General features: G+C 57.5%; 1 protein-coding gene across 2 annotated transcripts in view; it reads right to left on the bottom strand.

Moving 5' to 3' along the window:
• EPN2 (epsin 2) overlaps positions 1 to 15,105 on the bottom strand; it is a 56,995-nt gene extending 41,890 nt beyond the window's left edge. For both annotated transcript variants that reach the window (XM_074342025.1, XM_074342027.1), the window contains exon 1: positions 14,948 to 15,105. The gene's annotated coding sequence lies outside the window, so the exon portion shown is untranslated. The remainder of the gene's footprint in view (positions 1 to 14,947) is intronic.
• Positions 15,106 to 21,367: the final 6,262 nt, after the last annotated feature.

The raw sequence follows: 21,367 nt of genomic DNA, 5'->3' as shown, positions 1-21,367 counted from the left end.
AGACTGCCCCAACGCCGCAGCCTGGGTCTTTACACACAGGAGACAGGGGTGGGGGTTGGGTACTCAAAAGAATCTGGCTAGATCAGAGTAACTCCCAGCCTGAAAAAGTGTTTACAACTCATAACACAATAAATGAACCTTCCAAAGATATAAAGAACTCACAGAAATTGAGAAATAAGCAACCAATAACCCAAGAAAAAAATGGGAAAAAGAACTGCCCACGAAAAAAAAAGTAAATGGTCCTGAAGCATGACAATACGACCAACTCGCACCTCAGGAAACCCGAATGAAGCCTATGCGGAGATCCTCTTTGCACCTGCCAAGCTGGCGGGGGCTCACACGCTTGCCTGCCCCTTCCGTTGCTGAGGTGTGGGGTGCCGGCCCTGGCACCGGCCGGTGGGGGTGCCAAGTGCAGTAACCGTGCGGAGGGCAGTTTGGCAAACTCTATGAAAATTACGAACCTGCTTACCCTCTGAGCCAGCGCTGCCCCTGAGGGGGCCGCCTGCAGCCCCACCTGCTCACTGGAGTGACGCGCAGGTAAGACCGCACACCGCGGGCCTGTCAGGATGCAGCACGTGGGGAACGGCCGCTGCGGCACAGGGGCGGGACTCACAACAAAACGGAGGGCAACGCCACGAGTCTACACAGCAGTTCTCTCTCTCACATTACGAGAGAGGAAGACGGGGGTTCTCTACCTACTGACGCGGGACGTTAGACTGCACTGAAAGTAAAAACGCAAGGTGTACAGTTGCACGTGGTGTGCTAGCTTTCATTTAACAAAAAGGGAGACACAAGAACACGACCTTGCTTTTGCCTTGCCTTCGTGCAGGAACACTGGAAGGCTACAGAAGGGGCTGCTGTGAGGCGGAGAGCAGAGGTGGCAGGCGTGAGTTCACAGAACGCACTTCAACACCTCCTCGCTCCAGAGCTCTGTGTGTCCCCTACTATTACATTTTTTTAAAAAGTCCCAGCCTCGTTCCAAAAAAAAAGTCAAGACCTTGGCCCACAAGTGCCAGCCCGGCTGTGCCCCGCCTGCGAGCCGCGGGAGCCGGGGGCAGGGCCCAAGACGGTCCTGTGCACCCCCACCCCCCGACATGCAGCTGGCTGGGATGGGTTTTCCCCTGCTCTCCCCAGCACAGCCGAGCAGGTCTGGTCCCGCCCACCACCGGTGCAGAACCCCAAGCACGCACTGTGCGCAGCGTGTCCTTGGCACCTGCCACTTGCCCGGGCACACGGAGCCATCAGACGTAGCCCCCACCTGCAAAGAGCTCGTGTCGGAACAGACAGACAGTACCCTGGACGGAAGCCTCCGGGTGCGGGCCAGGCGTTGGGGGGCAAGGGGCGGCGAGGGGGTGAATGCAGGCGAAGAGGAAAGGCCTTCAAGGGCAGCACCCATTTGTCTGGGACTCTCCCTCTGAAGCCTCCTGATGCTCAAAAGGCGCAAAGTCCACAGGCACTGTGTTCACACTCACAGAAACAGCCAAGCCTGCTCCCATACCACCGCCTGCAGGGAGGGGCCCCTCAGGCCCACCCATTCCAAACTGTACTTCCCAGAGCCTCACAGGGCAGTCGTTTCTTAATCTCTTACTTCTGAGGGCCTGATTCAGAAGCAGTGTGTTAAAGAATGAGTTTCTTCCTTTTAAAGAAGACAATATCGTTTCCCCCTTTCTAGCTTTAAACCAATTTTCCTCTCCTTCCTCTGTACTGGCCTTTGCACTTCTACTGCAGGATTTCTCACACATCAGCACACGCGTCAACGCCAGCCCCCGGGGCCAGCGCACCGGCCCATCCGCCCCATCGGGCCCTCCCGGGAAGGGCAGTCTCAGGTGGGGGCTGACATCCTGTCACTGCGGTCAACTCTGTGGCCAGCCGGTGGGCAGAGGGGCAGGGCCACCTGGCCTGGGAGAGCGGAGCCCAGGGCTGCTGACGGGGCACAAGCAGCGCCCACGCCAAGGGCCCAAGGGACACTACCAGGCACTGGCATGCTGTGGGCCTCCCTGAAGTGACCAGGGACCCATAGCCTGGACTGGAGCAGAAGGAGCTGGTGAGCCTCAGGCAAACACAGGAACCGGCCCACTTTTTTCTGGAGACTCCTGGAAGGAAAGGCAATAAACATCACCAACTCCGCATCCCAACCCAGCACACCCTCACCAAACGGCAGGGCTCGCTCAGGGACAGCAGAGCTGCAGCCCGGACCCCGCTCTCCCCAGGGAGCACCCTGGCACAGGGACGGCTTGGACGCCACACAGCCCACACTCACCTGGATGCTCACAGGGAAACAGAGGCCCGGGGAGCGTCAAGTGGCCGCCCACCCCACTCCGAGTCTCTGAGCGTGTGCAATGCTGGCAGTCTTTGGCTCCGTTGTCCCCATAGTCCAGCCCTGAAGCCACCCTCCCCACCAGACTGCTCCGCCTCGCACTCCCTGTCTCAGCACCGGCGCTGACAGCCTCCCCGACGTGCAACTGCTTGTAATAAGCCCCAGCACTGCAGCGAAGCTGCTTCCCCAGCAGAGAGCTCCCCCCTGGCCTCCCACAGCACTGGGGCTGCGGACCCCACCGCCCCAGCAAGGAGGAGGCACAAATCACAGGGGCAGCTGACCTCTCCCCAGCACGTCATTCAAGGGAGAGCTCTGTGCCATCCCGTGACGGCCACGCAGGCCAGAGACCCCGGGCACCAGGCAAACAGCAACTTGGAGAAAATAAGCCAAATGTTGACGGGGCTGTAAGTCAAGCTCCACTTCGGCCCTTCCTACTTATATGAAGTTTCCAACGCTTCCTTCATGCCCATTAAGACAGGCATCCTGAACACGCCCCATGAGACCCGGTCAGACCAGCCCAGCTTGGAAACGCCGTACTGGGTAGTCTATTTTGGTAGAGCTGGCTTCAGTCTTTGGAAACTAATGATAATCAGATGCTAGAGAGGAAAAAAATTAACAAGATTTTTGTTCAAAGTCAAAAGGACTAAACAAAAACAATCAAGGTGGGTTTTTTTGGGGGGTGGGGAGAAGGAATAATGAGTTTGGTTTGGTTTGCTTGAAGAAACATTTGTTTCTCCTTCTTCAAATGTTAAAATCTACTCAACACCTTGCAGGCAGGTTACAGTGACTTCTTGTGCTACTTGCTTGACTCTTCTGCTAATAAAATACGTACTTTTTAAATCAAGAAAGAATGCGTTTTCTTTCGTAACGTCTTGTTTCTCTTTACAGTAAGGAGAGTGCGTACTTAAGCACAGGTGGGATCCGACTAGCTCTAAAGACCATGTTTTCAACGTTCTCCTCACACGCTGGGTCTTCTCTGCAGCTACAGTCTGGAGCGAATGGTACCAAGTGTAACTTTGGTCCCACACACGGGCCTTGGGTCCTGCACGGCCGGAAGACACCGTCGCAAAGCCCTCAGAGCAGATCTCCAGGCGCCCCTCCCCGCAGGGCAGGCAGCAGAGGCGCCTGCGGTCTGGCCAAGGGGAGGCCCCCTCGCAGCTTCCCGCTGGTTTCGCCGGCAGGAAGCCCACCAGAAACCGGGCGAGTCTCTTCACCTGGCTTCCCTGAGCTCAGACCACCACCCTCTGGGCGGACTGACCTTCCCGACTCCATCTTTCCGTCTGCTTGCCCTACCTTGCTGCTAACAGGAGTGAAATGGCTGAGAGCAGCGGCCCCAGCCCCGGCACACATTCCAATCTCTGGTGTCAAGGGACTCAGGAACCGGAAGCAGCGACGGCTGCGCAGCGCTGCGGACGCACTTAGCGCCACTCAATTTTTACACTTTAAAAGGGTTACCGCGGTAAACTTTGTTATATGTATTTTACAATAGAAACTTAAAATAGCAAAACTCTCCTTGTTTTGCCTTAACAGAAGTGCTGGGGGAGGGGCGGCTGAGTGGTGGAGCGTGTGCTTAGCATGCTCGAGGTCCTGGTCCAGTCACCAGCCACTCCTCTAAAAATAAATAAACCTAGCTACCTCCCGCCCCCCACCGAAAAAAAAACCTTAAAAAAAAAAAAGTGCTAACACAGTTCAACCCACCCCAAGAATCTGCATAAAGACGATGGTTGTCCTAGCACTGAAAAAAAATCAGCTTCAAACCCAGGGCATATAAAAATCAGAATTACGATCACTGGTGGTCGGTCGCCCCTTAAAAATAAGTCTCTAAAGAGTCCACAACGAAGTGAAGCCTGGGATTTGTTCTGAAATAATCCAAGGCAGCGGGAGCCTAGATCAGAACAGCCGAAGCACCTGCGGGGACCTGCGGGGAGGAAGAGCACGAGAACGAGCACGCGTGCTCCTGCGCTGCACGCCAGACACGACACAGCGCTGTAAACTGACTACACGTCAATAAAAATACACATACACAAAAACTAAAGTAAAATAAACAAAGCAGTGGAAGCAGAGCGACGGGGCTTCACTGAACTATTCTATCTTTCTAAGTCAGAAATCCTCCATAATGGTGAGTTTTGCTTTGTTTTCAAGGACCTCTGACCTGCCGGATAATACTCCGTGTACATGGAAGACCTAGATGCCCCGAAGACGTCGAATCCCCGGGGCTCACCTGGCGCCCTTCGCCTGCGCCCCACAGCACGGGGTCTCGGGGGGCTGGCCCCCGCACAGAGGCTATGCAAAGGGCTCCCCGGAAATAAGAATCCCACTTCAGACCACGAGCAGCATGCACAGAGGCGTCTGGCCTAGTCCCTCACGCTGCCACCCAGCACGCTGTCGGGGCCTCCGAAATGCCTGCCAAGACGCAGCTGTCAGCAGGGCCCAGGCGACGCCTGCGAACAGGGGGGTCTTTCACTGAAGAGCCCCAGAGCCTCCCAGCTCCGCAGCCCCAGCCCACCTCCCGGCCAGGGCCGAGGGGCAGGATGCGCCTCCCTCCTCCGAGATGCAGAGGGAGGCCGATGCGGCAACAGCCCGCTGACTGGCTTCTCCTCCTCCTTCTCCCACCAGAACCAGGTCTGCAGGGGAGGCAAGGCCGGTGTCTCCACCTCATTCCCCGCTGCACTCCCAGGCACCAGGAAAGCACGCGGCACACAGCAGATGTTCAACCAAATGCTGGTGTGTGGTCCTGACTTGATGGATACCGCTCCAAAGGTGCATTATAAAGACCTACTTTTCACAAACACCAACGCAAGACACAAGATGGAAGGCACCAGGATGTACCAGCATTGGGTGCCAGAAAAGGAGGGGACAGGAGACAGGAGCTGTGGCACAAACACCACCACCTAAAATAGCATCAGAGATGCTCTGGAATGTAGAGCCTGGGGGGCGGGGGAGGGGTGTGTGCCAGGCAGAGGCGGCGGACACGGGTCTGGAAGCGGGGTGGGGGGTGTGCAGGGCAAGGCAGAGAGCTCGGAACCTACCACCTGGAACACGCACACTGCCGTGACGGGCTCTGTGTAAGGACCTGGGCCCCCAGAGCAGGGCCCAGGCAACGCAGGGGATGGGGTGGGCACCCCAGGAGGGGTAGGAACGGTGCAGAACTGGAGCCCGCAACCCCATCCAGAGATGGCGCAGACCCTGGCGCTGACCCAGGGTTGCCAGGCAACAGTGCAGGCCCCTGGCTGTCAAGTGTTCTGATTTGTCAATGAAGCTGCAAGTGTGGATCGCTATGTAAGATCTCCTGACTGTCACTGGCATCTGGGGTAGACAGAATAATGGCCTCCCAAAGATGCCCACACCCTAATCCCAGTTACATGGCAAAGGGGAATTACCATAGCAGATGCGATTAAGGTTTCTAATCAGCTGACCTTAAAATAGGGAGAGGATCCTGGATTACCCAGAGCACTCAGAGTAATCACAGGGGCCACAGAGCACAAGCGGGAGGCAGCACAGTCAGTGTCAGAGTGACTCAGGGTGCAGGGGACAGGACTGGCTGCTGCCAGCTTTGAGCAGAGACGGGAGACGAGGCCACGAGTCAAGGAGTGTGGGCACCTCTGAAGCCGGAGACGGCCAGGAAACAGATCTCCCCCAGAGCCTCCACGAGGAACCAGCCCTGACTGCACCAGGACCCCAGCCCACTAAGAGCCATGCTGGACTTCTAACCCGCAGAAGTGTGTTGTTTTAAGCCACTGTCTGTGGTAATTTGTCATAGCAGCCACAGGAAACTGATATGGCAACCAAGTTTAATTCTCAAAAAGAGGCAAAGTACAACCTAAACAAAATCCATCTGTGGCTGGGTCAGGCCAACGGCCACTTCTGTCTAGTTCACAATGAGGAGGGTAGAGGGCTGAGCCACCTCCTGGGTACCCACCACAGAGCGAGGCACAGAGCAGCCTTCTGGCACCACCCCAAGTTAACGACTAGGTCCCTTACCTTGGCCATATAGTCTTAAGGGACTCCAGGGATTTCTGGAAAACAGAGCTCCTTAGCCATGACAAGGCCCTTCCCCAAGGGACCTGCTAACCATGGCAGAAGCCTGCTGCCTAGACACCACCCTGGGACCCAACACCACCTTCTCCGACAAAAGGAAGTGAGAGCTTTTCGGTCCCAAGGAAGCCCCCAGCACCTCCCTGCCGCCACCCACAGGGCCGCTCACACCCAGGTAGGCTCCCTCGCACCACAGCAATGGAACCACTTCGGTTCTGCTCAAACATCAGAGGAACCCTTCTCAAGTGAGCCCTTCTGAGCCCCCAGGTGCAGAGCAGAGCAGAGCTGCTAGTGCAGAGGACGAGGACGGGGCCCGGCCTGCTCACCCCCGAGAGACTGTGCGAAAGCCGCGGCCGGACTCCAGGTGCTCTGAGCTCCCCGCCTGCCCTGCCGGGTGGCCCGCAGCCAGGCCTCCGCAATGCCCTGGCCCAGGCGAGCCTGACACCTCACCCTCGGGCTCGGCCCCGTGTGCGCCCTCGGCCTGGAGCCCCCTCGTCTCTTCCCAGGACCCCCTTGTCTTTTGCAGCTCCCCACGCGCCTCACGTGCCATTTCCTCGCAGGCACTCGGGCTCGCTCTCAGGAGCTGGCGCCGCCTTGGAAGCCTCTCTCTCAGGGTGACACCACCTGTCCCGTCAGGAGCCACCCTGCAGACCATATGCGACCCGAAGGCAGGAACTTACATCCTGCCGTGCACGCGTTCCCAGCCTAGAGGGCATCATACCTGTGTGCACTCAACAGGCATGAAGTAATAAAGACTGAGCGCACTGGGCTATAAACTACGTTTCCTGGAAACACCATAAATCGTGACACTGTGGTGTGTGTTAAACGTGCCAGGTAAAACCTCACTTCCAATCTTTACCCAATAAAGTGAGTCTCCCTCAATCAGGAACTCCAAATTACTGCTATCTTTAATATAAGTACTTCAAAGAAATGCACTTTTACCTCCTCCAAGGAGCGTCCACTGCAGGCACTGCAATCAGGGTGTAGGAAGGAGCCTGCCCCCGGGCCGGACCGAGCGGCCACGCCATGCCCGCTCCACAGACAGCGCCACCCGGCAGGGGGTCACCCCCCCCCCCCCGGCCCTCACTGTGTTCACACTCTGCTAAGCACTTTCCCAAGGTGGCTCAAAGGCAGAAGCGCAGCAGCCAGGTGGTCTGCCCCGTCATGCATCTACCTCCCCGCCCCGCCTGTCCACAGCCACTCGGAGCTCAGGGACCCGGCACCCCGACCTCAGGACTGCGAAGGCTTCTGCTCTCTCTGGCTCCAGCTCTCCCCCTCCTCTGAATCCCCGACACCCCACAGGCCCCCGCGCACACGGTTCAGCTTCTCAGCCACACAGATCATTAGACTCACCTGGATCGTTTTTAAAAAAGCCACCGGCTCACCCTCCACCGCCTGGGGTGGGGCCCCATCACAGACATTTTTAAAAAGCTTTCCAGGCCATGTGACATGTAGATGCAGCCAAGGACATGAGCTGTGGGCTCAAAGGGTGTTACCTCCGCCTCCCCCGAGATGCCTGCCGCTCCCCAGACCGATCAGGACTCTGGCTCCTTCACTCTGACACACACACTTGTGCCATCTCCGAGTTGTGACCCACCTGGCCTCGTGCAGACTGCCAGCCAGGGCTCACCCACGGGAACTATGCCACTTTGCCAGCCCCTGCCAGAAGGCCCCCCAAACACTTGGGTTCCCTACGGCCAACACCTCCACATCCAAGGCCACTACCCCGTCAGAGCAGCAGCCACCTGGCCACCTCGGTCCTCCCCACTCTGAGAAGGCCCTCACCGGGCAAAGCCGCTTCCGGGGCCTGTGCCGCGCACCCCACACCTGCGCCCGCCCAGGCCCAGCCCGGGCTGCCGCCCGCCTTCCCTCAGGGTGAGCAGCCTTCCCATCTGCCTTCTGCTCCCAGACTCGGTTCCCTGTCCTTCCAGGTCCAGTGTGAATCCCACCTTCTCTTTCTTCTAGACTTTTCTCCACTTTTGGTTTCCTGACAAAGAATCAAAATCACAGCTCGACACACCACCGGCTTCCATCTGACAAATGTTAACTGTCTTCTCGGTCAGACACCGCTCCTGGTGGTGAGGGCCATGGCGTCTCACGAGCACCCATCCCTCTGACCCGAGGCCAGAACGTGCTGCACGTTCTCTAGGCAGACACCGATCCAAGTATCTGCCCTGTTGTCACGGACTCACCCTTGATTCGATGTTCACCTTTCTGCAACGACCCACTGCCTCTCATAAAGTGGCACAAAAACCATTTGTCTGATCATCTGTTTCCCAAATTTCTGAATCCAAAGCACTCATTACGTATATCCCATGACAGCTCTGGGTGCCAAACAGGCGTCCGGGGAGGACGTACTGTCAAGTAGAAGTGTGACTTTCCAGCCTGTCAGGTATCCTTTGTTCCCATGACTCCAGGGGGAGGAGGCCACAGAGAAGGGGCCAGCTGAACAGCAACTTGTAGCTCTCATGATTTATTCACTTTAGACTCTTAAAGAGTTTAAAAAACAACAAATCTGAGTCCAAACCTCCAGGGCCTCCCGAGAGCTCAGGGCAGGTACTGACACATAGTTGTTCACCACCCCTCGGCTTGGGAGCTGAAGGCAATTTACAGACCTTGGGGAAGTGATCACACCCCAGCCTCCTCACACGTTCTGAGACCAGAAAAATGACCCATTTGCTAGAAGTTACGCATTAACTGCCTACTGAGGAAGGCGACACTTCATATTTTTATTTACATGTAACATTTTAGGACCGTCAAGTTCTTCTGCATGAATCTGACCACATTTTGACAACAGCATTACCAGATGATTGTTTCGTCCTAAATTCCCATGTGTCATGTTTGTAGAACGAATGTGCAGGGCTTCAGGATTACAGAGTGAAAGGAAATGGCCCCTGCTCTCAAAGAGCAGTTTAGGCAATTATTTTAACACAGCTTTGCAAACACAAAATCCCTCACCAGCCCACACAGACTTCCTCCCACCAGCCCAGCTGGGCTTCCCTCAGGTCCCCGCTGTACACAACCAGGCATCTGGGTCTCAATTCACTTCTGCATCCCTGGACGGGCAGGGGAGGTGTTGCCATGGAAACAGCTTCACAAGGCTCCAAAATCAGGTGGGTGCGGGACTGAATTCAGGTCCTGCCAGCCACTAGGTGGGTGCATGTGAACAAGCCTGACCCCTGCGAGCCTCAGCTCTGCCCCCGCTCCCGGAAAGGCCTGCTCCCAGGGTTACTGTGAGGCTACAGGGAGGCAGTGGGAGCTCCTGGCATGGCTGCAGGGTGGGGTCCTGGAAACGGCGTGGTCTCGAATCTGACACAGGTGGCAGTAAACACCAGCTGGGGCACCTACTGGCCGCGCGGCCCGCAGCAGGCTGCTAAACCCCTCCGAGCCTCACACACAAAGAGAAACGGTGAGAGGCCTTGGACGATCACTACAAAAAGTGAAGTTAAGTGCTGGGCACAGCAGGAGTTGCACAGGGCCCAGCGCACAGGAGACAGCCAACGCCCGTCAGGACTCACACACCCACACGTCTGGTCTTGATGGACACGCTGATAATTACTACTGCAGGAGAATAACTACCCCTGCAAACTCTAAACCAAAGAACACTAAACACTCCGAACTGCTGGAGGGAGGGGTGGCTTCCGTTACCACCAGCGGCCCCCTGGGAGTCTGCTCCGAGTCCCACACCCCACCCCCTGCCCTTTCCCAGCCGCGTTTCTAAAGAGCCCTGGCAGTGAACATCTTCCTCGATGTGTGGGAATGAAGAACCGGCTTTTCAAACAGGATCTCAGATTTACTGCCTCTTCGAAGAGCACTGAAGTCCTATGTTCCCTTCATTAACGAAAGCATCCCAACTAACCCACACAGTGACCATGCCTGTGACCACAGTCTAAATTATAAGCACGTAAGATCAAAACGAAAACACTGCTTTGAGAAACCAAATTCCCTTTCCAAGTGTCACGCCGTCAACTTCTGAGCAGTGTTCAGAAGTATTTTGGAGGCAGAGAGGAACTGCTGTCCTCGAGTTTCCCTGCCCAGCCAGCAGTGCCGGCACCTAGCAGGCCTCCGCGTTCCGCCCTTTGGGCCAGGGCTCGGAATCTGGTCCAGCACCAGCAGCACCGGAGCGTCTGGCGCCAGGCTGAAATGCCCACCTCCAGGCCTCGCCCCAGACCTCCTGCATCACGAACTCGGGGGGGGGGGGGGGGGGGCGGGGCCGGCAGCGCGTCTAACCGGCCCTCTGAGCGCCCCGCCCCGCGCCCCGCACCGGAGGCTGAGGAACACGGCCAGTCTATCTGCCAAGAGGCTGTTACTGGCCCTCTCGAGAGATGAGGAAGCCAGAGCTCAGTGACTCAAGCACCCAAAGCCATCCAGCCAGGATCTGATTGCAAAGCTATTTGTCACAAGGCCTCTGTAGCCAAACTGTGTGAACCATTTGGTGCCTTCAGCCACCGAGCCCCAAGACGCGAGGGTGGCGCTTGCTCACGGGGCGGAAGTGAGAGGAAGGGTGACGCCAGGCTCGCAAGTGAATACTACGGATGCTCTGAAACCCATGCTGCACGTCGGCCCCGACAGTCGCCATCCCTGGCCGAGCCTGCTTTTCTCTGCTCCATTTGTTAGCCGGCTGCCACGAAGGGGACGGGGATGCAGGGAGCCCGCACTTGCAGCCCTTTGTGCACACAATTCCTAGCACTGCTTTGAAGCCAAGGAGAATCAAGCTACTCGCTGTCTCTGGACCTGGACCTGGACTCCTGTCTGGACCAGGACCGACGGGAAGGCACAAAGCTCCAGCACCTGGCTGTGTGGGGGCTGAGTCGCCAGAAGAGTCCTGTGCACGTGCAGGGAGTACGGTGACAATGCTGCAGGCCTGCGTCAAAACACCAAGCCCTAAATCTGCCCTCTATCAGTTCGAGTGGCCCACTTGACACTCAAACCTCACAGATCCTGACGTCAGGAAAAAGACACTCTGCATTTGTAGTTCCCAACCTTCTAAATAAAGGTGATTTTCAGAGCACAGGTGTATCCTCTAACTTAATTTAAATGGGCACCCACTGCACTGTGGGGCTTTCTACAGGAGCTGGTGGGGAAGGCGCAGTCCTGGTCCGGGAATCCCACAGACCTGGACCTGACTCCTGCCTGTGGCAGTTCCTCAAAGGTTACTTAACCAATCCGGGCCTCAGCTCCTCCACGTGGGGGTGGGTGGCAATCCCTGTGTTATATGGGGATGTGAAGACAAAATGAAGTTATGTCAAACAGCAACAACAACAAAAAGTCTGCTGAAACAGCTTTACATTTCAAGACATCAAGAACCCAGCTAACAGATGTGGTCCAGTAAGTCCAGGGACAGGTCAGCGGAACACACCCACTCTGCTCCACCAACACTGATTTCACTGTATTTCTTTTTCTGTTTCTATTTTTAGACACTTCCAACAAGCTAATTAAGACCAAAGAAAATTCCATTCACCAATTTATCAGAAAGCCTGTCAGTTTTCAAAAACTCAATAGATGAAGATAAACAGTCATTTCACAATGCATCTGACAAAACCCAAACGTGCTCCCTCCCACCTCAGTAATCTGAATCGGGTCATCCCACGGTACTCAGTCCGCGGCCAACTCGCAGCCACGCTTAAAGCAAGTCTCTTCACCCCTGCACTTGGTTTCTCAGATGAGGCGCCAGGTACAGTAACACTCTGGGGCCCCACCGCCCTGCTGGTCCCAGCCCCGTCATGTCCTGGCTGTATGGCCTTGAGCATATGACTTACACTCCTGGGCCTCAGTTTCCTCGCCTTAGAAGGGGGGTAACCTCCACAGGACTGACAGATGACACCGGACCAACAGCAGTGGCCTTTGCAAGAGCGAGACACAACAGCGGAGCCTGCAGGCAGGGGTCAGTGAGGACGGCTGTTCACACCAGAGGCCTTCTCCGAGCATCCACCGTGAGCCAGAGGCAGAGCTGGTGCTGGGGCGGAGAAGACAGATCGCTGGTCTCAGAGACATCACAGCGCCACAAGAGCCCCAGGCACACAGACAACGTGGCGGTGCTCCAACAGACCGTCTGTGGTGGTGAGGCTCAGGAGCAGAGGTGGAGGGGCCCAGGACGCCGGTGGAGCTGGCTGGCTGAGGCCAGACGGGGCTTGAGCTGCAAGCCCAGCAGACAGAACAGGGAAGGAGAACTCGGTAACTTCTCACGTGCTCCCCAACCCCAACCCCACAAATCCCAGCCCCGAGCTTTCTCCAAGGCTAAGGGTCGCCAGGTACTCACGCCATAAAATGACAACAACCCCGGTCATCTACACCCCACCAATCCAACAGGAAGGTTCTGAGGGGCAGTGAGAACGGCTGCCAGAGAGCTTTGAAAACCCGCATGCACTCCCCAAGGGTATCATAATGACAATCCTGTGCATGAAGACCTCTTGGCACTTGATGTCACAAAGAACCGAATCTGCCACTCCACCTGGTGAAATCTAAATAATGATGATAATCATAACAATAATGATAATAGTAATAGTAAAATGCCCACTCTTTCAGGTTCAGGAAAAGCCAAGCCATTAAAATAAGTCCAAGTCCCAAATACTTTCCAGCTCCCTTTGCACAGCTGTCATCAGAATCCCAACTCCTGGGAAACCCATGTCTCACTATGAAAGACGGTTACGTTAAGAGTCAACGTTGTTTCCAGAGAGGACTTCTACACAGGACGGGTGCTTTCTGAAGACTTCACACCACGCTAGGCTTCATTGCTTGGAAGTTTTACATTTCTTCACACCTCACACGTGTGCTAGAAGCAACATGCCTTGCTGGGAGAACGTTCTCCCCAGAGCCCCCCACCTGCCAAGTGCAGGGTTCAGGGAAGCAAAAAGCCTGTGTACACCGAGAGATCAGCTCTTCCCGCAGCACAGCCCGAACTTGCTCCTGGTCGAGGGGTATGAGGGACGCAGTCCTGGGTCATGCCTTACAGTGGCCTGCACTTCACCAAACTCTTCGCTAGCCAGCATCCCATTCAAGGCTTACGAAAGAAACTCCCAGTGAGACCAGTAAGGATGACCAACACACTATTAAAACTAAAGGAACAAATAAGCTTCAAAGCTGCAAAAATAAAAACACAGCTAAACGAAAGATGAGAAGACCTTGGCGGCCTCCCCGACACAAGCGCCTGGCCCCGGCACAGCCACTGGAACAAGAACCACTCGGAAACAAAACCTTTTTAGTCCCTTCTGATGTTCATTTAAATACAGCTGAAAACTTAGTTATCAGTACAAACTCAGTCACTGCTCTGCAGGATTCCCCATGTGACTCTGTCAACACCTGTCTCCATATCCAAAGCTACAAGACACAAAAGTTTTTTGCCAAATTTTCAGTGTCTTATGTAATTGGAGGAGGGGCGCGGAGAATTAAAAATTAAAATTCGCCCTTATCAATGATCTTAACCTCCTGTTTCAATCTTCTTCCACAAGGCATTTCCTGGAGGTGGAAAGGAAGAACTCATACTTCTTTTCCTGTCCATTTTCTTGTGTGAATGTTAAAAAGGAAAGAGAAAGAGGGCAATCCTGAACATCTCTCTTAAAAAAAATTCTAAAACATCCTGGAGAGAGTCCTGGAGACCAAGCTTCTAACCGCATGCTGCGTGACCTTGGGCAAATGGCCGCATCTCTTTCTGGGCCTCAGTTTCCCCGACCTGAATCTTCACGGTGGTTAAGCCCCATCCTCTTTTCCAGCACAAACCCGGATGCGTCCCCAGGGCAGCACAACAGGCAGGGGCCCCAGACGGAGGCCCTGGGGGGAGGAATGGGTTTCCATAGGCCCCAGCCTGGATTTCTGGAGAGAGCAAGCTCCCCCTCAACGCCCCGCAAAGCCGCCGGGCCAGCTCCAGCTCGCAAACAAAAACCTGTTGGCACGGACTCCTCTAGGAAGGGCCGGCCTCTCCCAAGGCGCTGGGTTCCTGGGGAGACACCCCACGCGGAGAGAGAGGAAGGGTCTCCTGGAAGAGGCGGCCCCACGCACCCATTCACCCACCCGACCAGCCCAGCAGGACCGCGGGGCGGGGTCTCTGCCATCCCACGCGGAACAAAAGGCAGCTGGAGCCTGGCTCTGCCGCCCCCGTCCCCGCTGTGCTGGGGGGCGGCGGCGGGGAGGGAGAGCCTGGTCCCTGGGGAGGGAAGGGGACCGCCGCAGCCCCGGAGAGGGGGACACCCGCCCCGGGCTCCCGGAGGGCAGGGGCGCCCGGCCCGAGGAGGGAGCAAAGTGCCGGGGGAGGAGGGGCGGGGTCGTCGCAGGCTGAAAGGTAGACGGGCGGGGCCTGGAGGGGCTCCCGGACCTGGGGTGGAGCAGGGGCGCCTCCGGCTCCGGGGATATGAAAGGAAATGGGGGGTCCCTGCAACGGAATGACGGGTCCAGACGGGGAGGGGGCCGCGCTCAGCCCGTGGGGCGGGGCCTGCTGGGGAAGAAGGGGCCCCGCCCGAGGTGGAGACCGGCCGGGCAGCGGGGGTGCATGCGCCGGGGGCGGCTGGGAGGAGCCGCACTCTGGGGGCGTCCGCCCCGGGAGGGGGAGGGTCCGCACCCTGGGCCCGCTCCGGTCCCCGAGCCCCGCGGGCCCCGGCTCACCTCCGCTCCTCCGGGCCGACCCAGGTGCGCGGCCGCGGCCGCCCGTAGCGCTGGGGAGACGGGAGCGACCAGAGCCCGCGGAGCCGCCGCCGCCTCCAGCTCGGTTTGACACCCACACACCAGCCAACATGGCGGCCGGGAGGGGGCGCGCCGGCAGCGTGCGCGCGCCCGCCTGCCCCGCCCTCGCTCTGCCCAGGCCCCGCCCCCGCCCTGCCCAGGCCCCGCCTCCGAACCCAGCCGAGGCCCCGCCCCGCCCCTCCGCCCAGCGCCGACCCCTCGCTCTCCGACCCCGCCCCCAGTCCTGCCGAGGCCCCGCCCCACGCACTCAGGCTCCGCCCCGCCGCCCAGCCCCTACCCCGCGTCCACCGGCCCCGCCCCTCCGTCCAGCCCAGCGACCCTCAACCACCACACAAACCCTGACAAATTCATACTGGAAACCACGAACAGATCCCCCCACTCCCCGGCACATCCCACAGCTCCACCCCCCGACACACACACAGACACACAGAGCCCCCAGCCTCAGCTAAAACGTGCTTGCAGCCTGCGCTCGTAAACACCACCAGGGGGAGGCCGCGGAGCGGAGGGTCGGAGGGTCGGGGGCTGCTGGGACGCTGGGTGCTGGGGTCCGTGTGTTCACCTGGCGAAAATTCACCCATGGATGCTTCGGATGTGTGCGCTCAAAAATTATTCTGAGAAGGGTGCACAAGCTTCGCAAGACTGCTGAGAGGGGTTGTGGTGCTGAAAAGGGGCTCTCGGCTCACCGCCCTCGCCTGAGGGGTTTATAGATCCCCTGACGCAGGCTGGCCCTGTCACAGGCCCACACTCTCCACAGGCACCCTGCGGAAGGAGGGAAGACCCTGCCCAGGTCCTGAGGTCTCACAGTGGAGGAGCCTGCCCCTGTCAGGGTGGGGGTCAGGCGAGACCCCCCACAGCAGGGTCTGGGGATGGATCTGGGCTTGCTGGGCGGGCCTCATCCCTGTTGTCTGTGTTCCCAAGAGGCCCTGGTGACATCAGCAGTCTGCCAAGCTCTGGTTTCAGGGAAGCTGGGTCCTGAGGCCCCACACGGCGCGCAAGCACCGAGGCATCAAGGGCAGGTCACTGCACCTCTCTGCGCCTCCTCCTCCCCACCTAGGAGCCAGATGGAGGAAGGCAGCCCTCTGTTCTCACACCCGGGATCTCCACTTCCCTCCTCTGGCAACGGGATGAGAGGGAGAGAGAAGGAGAGGGGAGGGAGGGAGGGAGGAGAGACTGAGAGACGCTAACCCGTCAGCAAACCACGGGGCCATTATTTCTCTGAGAAGTCCAACAGGGATAGTTCCAAAGGCCAGGAGCCCCTCCCTGCAGTTTGCTGCCCTGTCCCACTGCTCCGTGTTCCGCCCCCGCCAGGAGAGTAAATTAAGCCTTATGAGCCTGCCTTGAGACAGAAACCTGAGCTCCCCGTTTTGAACTTGGCCCACCCCCATCCCAGAGAAGCCCCTCGACCTGTCCAACACTCCTTGTGAGCCCTAGCTCTCTGCCTGGCCTCCCCAGGCTTGCAGGAGACCAGAACTTTCCCTGAAATCACGGCCCTTGCCCTCAAAGAGTTTGCAACCGCAGATGAATTTCTGCCAACACAGAGCAGGAGCCCAGTGCAGGCTTGAGCACTTTCCATAGATTGTGTAAACCCACGCGGCTAGAACTTCCTGAGATGGTGGAAATGTTGTCTGGCTGTGCTGGCCACATGGAAGCATTTGAAACAAGGCTGGTGCCACTGAGGAGGTGCATTTTTAAGACCTTATTTAACTATGATGAATTTAAACAGCCACAGGTGACTAGCTGCTGCCACACTGAACAGCCTGGCCCAAAACCTTACCACAGCCCCTCCAGGTGAGTGTCCTCGTTGTTCACATTTTACAGGAAGAAACTGAGGTTGGAAGAGATGCCAGGCTAGGTCACCCAGGCCCATATCTGCCTGCAGAGTCCTTTCCCTTCCTTACCAGGCTTGCAAGTCCGTGTAGCCACAGAGATAAGATGCAAGTTTAGGAAAGAGAACTGGATACAGATGGAGGGTGAGCTACCCACAGCCCAGGAATGAGCCTGAGAACAATTCCAGGGATGGACCCCAGCCCCAGGGCAGGGGTGTCGGGGGCTGGGGGGACATCTCGAGGTCAGAAGGTGTGTGTGTGTGTGCGCGCGCGCGCGCGCGTGTGCATGAGGGCAGAGGTGACATTCCTGCATTCCTCCAAGTCACTTCTCCTTCCCCCACCCCTTTGAAGCCTGCCCCCACTCTCACTTCCCTCTCTCAGTTCATCCTCATGAGGAGCCTTGAGGTCAGCAGCTCTGTTTTACAGATGAGGAAACAGAGACAGCTCCCGGCAGCACTGGGATTCAAACCCAGGTTCAGCCGCGGCCACGGGGAAGCGGCCCTGCAGAGGAGGGCGCAGGATACACCCAGCCGTCCCAGGGCACAGGGCTGGAGCAGACATGCTCATCTGCCCTTCCTAGGATTTGGAGGTCAGTTCCACATGCCTAATGAGGCAGAGCGATGGCCGCATCTCCCCCAGAACACCCCTTCCTCAGAAACGTGCATGACATATTTCCCCCAGATTCTCTGGCCTCAGAAAGGTGCTGTGTTTACGTCTTCAGAAACTTTCTGGACAGGTTGGACACACTCCACCTTCATAAAGCTTTCAGCTTGGGAGAATTGAAACCCAAAACCATCTCAAAGACGTCTGCCCAGCAGGGCAGCCTTTGAGCTGGGACTTTAGGGCTAATTTTTGGCTATGCAGAGAGGGCAGAGAGCAACCCTGGCAGGGGGCAGGCTGAGCAAAGGGCAGGAGGCAGGGAGTCATGGACAGCGGTGCAGTTTAGCCAGGCTGCAGGATGCACGGAACAGAGAGTCAGGAGAGAGTGGCTGGAAGGTGCCTGGACAGGTGCATTGCTGCCAGCCCTGCAGCGGCTTAGAGCAGCCCTCCTCACCAGCAGCTGAGCAGGGTGGGGGGAGACGGGCATTGCCCTGGCTGGCCAGTGAGAGTGCTCATCTCTATGGCCGTAGTGATTTGTTCAGGTGTGAGCGTGTGACCCCCAACCCAGCCAATAGCCAAGAGCCTTCCCCAGGATTTTAGCTGAAACCATCAGGAAAGTGGCCCTCTTTGCTTCTGAGACTGTGGGCACCAAGCATCAGACAAGCCGGAGCTGCCAGGAGCCCTCCTGTAACCCCACAGAGACAGTTCTCAACACCTCCCGGTCAGACCCAGCCCAGAAGAAGCCGGAGCGATTGAGGCAGGCGGGCATCATCTTAACTTTCTTGAGGGACATCCCTTGTGGCCTCAAGCAAAGTTTTCTTTTGACAGAAACCAAGTCTTTCTTCCCCTTTTCTCTTTTCTTTTATTCTTCCCGTCTCTCTCTTTCTTTCCACATCTCTTTTTCTCTTTGTTCCTCCCTCTTTCTCCTTGATTTCTTTTTTATATTTTTAATTTAGTAACTATCTTTTACAGCAATCCTTTAAAAACACAGGCACACATTCTACATTATCTAGCCGGTACTTTACAAAAACGTCAAGGCCATGAAGAAACACGAGAAAGGTATATACGAAGACAGGGCAACCCAGTGCAAACATGGTGGCCCATGACACCCGCTGCCTGGGTCTGCGACGATGCACAGAAAACGCCGGACCAGGGCCACGCGCAGGGGGCCCTCAGAGGCGCAGGACTCGGCGCTGGTGGAGGAATGCCCGGAGGGGCCCCAGGCCAAGGCCGGCAGAGCGGAGCGTCAGGACCTACCAGTCTATCCAGAGACCGGGACACACCTCCGCCCTCTCCTTCCGGCTTCCCCACCTCTGCTCGTCCAGGCAACGTCCTCTTCTGAGCCCCTCCTTATGAGGCTGGGACTGGAGCTGGAACTGGTTTGTGCCGGGGGCCTCAGGCTGTGAGGACGTGGACAGAGACACGGCAGGTAAAAGGCCAGGACACAGGGGTCCCAAAAGAGGGCAGGAGGCCAGTGACTCCAAGGGCGGAGAAAACGCAAAGGCCAGAAAAAGACCCCCAAAATTTCCCCCCAACCTTCTCCCTTCTTCTGCCTCTTTCTCACCTTCCTTGTTTCCTTCCCCCTCCTCTCCTCTCTGCCTCCCTTTCTTCTTTCCTTCTGTCCACTTCCTTCTTTAATCCAAAGAAAACACAAGCTGAGGACATAACGCAAACGTTGGTGTTACTTTTTATACATGTGCGTATCTGAGAGGCACTGAGCAGAAAGACGAGGATAAAACCACATCTGCGTTCTCTTCACCCGAGCGCCTGGGTGCCAGCCGCCCACACACCCAGACAAGGGCAGGAGGGACAAGCTGGCCGGCCGGGACCTGCCGGCAGCCCGGGGCCTCTCCCCATCGCTGGTCTCATCGCTTTCTTAGGGTCCCCATTGGATGCACGAGGACACTGAGCTCCAGAGTAGGGGAGGGACCGCCCTCTTCAGGCTCCTCTGTTGGCATTGCTCCCCTGCTCCTGCACGGCAGCCCCACCCATCATTCAGGATTCCCCTGGACAAATTGCGCATGCTCACCTCTGAGCTTCCGTGTGTGCTGTTCCCTCTGCCTGCACCTCCCTGTCCACCCTTCATGCTCCTCCCAGCAGTCCCCCTGGCTGAGTGCTAACAGGCTTTTAGCATCCCAGGGGCACCTGTCCTGGCAGCCTTTTTTGATGCCACAAGAATCCTAGCACCTGCCCCCTGGATGGTGACAGTGTCAGCTCTGCCACCCTGTGGCCCGGCAGCATCTCGAGGGAGGTCTGGGACTGGCCTTCCTTACCTGTGTCTCCTACCCCTGAAAGGTTCTGACCACAGAGCATAATGCCTGGCAATGTTTGTTGAGCAAAGGATGGAAGACAGGTCACCCCTGGTGGAAGGCACCCGTAAGCCCCTGACGGCAGAGGGACCCCAAGGATGTCTGAGTCAGCCATGTCCAGGTTCCAGGCCTGACACCACCCCTTACCAGCTGTGAGACTCTGGGCATAACCTCCAGACCCTGCCCATCCCACATCTGTGAAGCGAGGTGTGGAGCAGAGGTGTGACTGCGAGGACGGGCAGGTCTGGGAGGCCACCTCCTCTGGGCAGAGCCACAGCACGAGTACGTGCGATGCCCACAGAGACACGACCACGGCGGCCCATCCCAAGCACATCCTAAGTTGGTGAAATGAGGTCACAAGGGCGCCTTCCACTTGGATTGGTGTGAGGGTTAAATGAGATAATCCACCTAGGACAGGGGTTCAAATGGGAGCTGTCTGCTGGGATGTGATCCCAGGAGTTGCCTTTAGGGGTGCAGGGAAACGCGACAGGGGAAGGGGAGGAGCCCACAGCCTTGGGCGCCCCACACAGCCCTCTGCTGTGTGGTCCTGGACCAGCCACTCTCCCTCTCTGAACCTGAGTTTCCTCTTCTATAAAACAGGGATGCCAGCCTCAGCCTCCCCAAGATAAACAGTGGGACCAAGAGGGGTCCATCCCAGCCCTGATCCAAGCTCTGGGAAACGCAGCGTGCCCCAGCGAGGGCCCTCTGTGGGTGCAGAAGCCACACGAGGCAGGCATGGGGCCCAAGCCATTACCACAGGGGCCCTGGAGAAACCACATCACGGCCACCACAGCCTCCAGCACCCCACGGTGATTTCCGCTGCTTCCTCTCCCAGGGCAGCATCTCCTACAGCTGGCCGTCACCCTGCCAGCACCCGCCCCGGGCAGCTCGCGTGGCTGCCGCAGGGAGGCTGGCCGCTGTTCCTGGAGGGTGTGCATCAGTGGGTCCGCTTCATTAAGAAGCCCAGGAGACTCCTGTGGTCGAGCGCACGTCCCTGCATTCCACCCCTGTGACCTCGGCAGGTCACCTCCCTGTCCTGCCCCTCCCTGGCCTCTTGACTGATCGGAACTACTGATCCATGGTCCAGCAGCAGGGCCTTCCTGCAGCCTCCTGACTCCTAGCCTCTGCACTTGCTGTTCCCTCCATCTGGAACTCCTTTCCACCCCTCCCTCATTGCTTGAGCAGCCGCTGCTCAGGCTTCGGCAGTCGTGGCAATGCCCTCTCCTCCGTGACTGCCTCCCTCAGACTAGCACAGGGGCCCCTTCACCTCCCGTCGCCTACTCTTCCCCAGTGTCTCTGGGCCCAGGTTGTGAGGTGACATTTACTCCTTTGCCAGCTCCTCCGACTCCCGCACTGAGCCCATGAGAACACGAACTGATCTTGCCTGCCGCCAAACCCCAGGGCCTATACAGGGGCTGGCACACAGCAGGTACTCAGTAAACATTGCTGAATAAATGAACTGTTGTCCCAAACACTTGTCCTTGGTCAGTGCCTTGCTCTTCCAGGCCAGACTTCAATGTCACCTTCTCCAGGAAGCCTTCCCTGGTTGCTTCCCTGATTCTTCTTCTGGGTTTCCAGACTCTCCCGAGCCTTTTCCCGAATTCACT

This window comes from Camelus bactrianus, chromosome 16 (genome assembly GCF_048773025.1).
Source record: "Camelus bactrianus isolate YW-2024 breed Bactrian camel chromosome 16, ASM4877302v1, whole genome shotgun sequence".
NCBI lineage: Eukaryota > Metazoa > Chordata > Mammalia > Artiodactyla > Camelidae > Camelus > Camelus bactrianus.
Note: the sequence above shows the minus strand (reverse complement) of the source record. Positions and strands in the feature narration are given on the sequence as shown.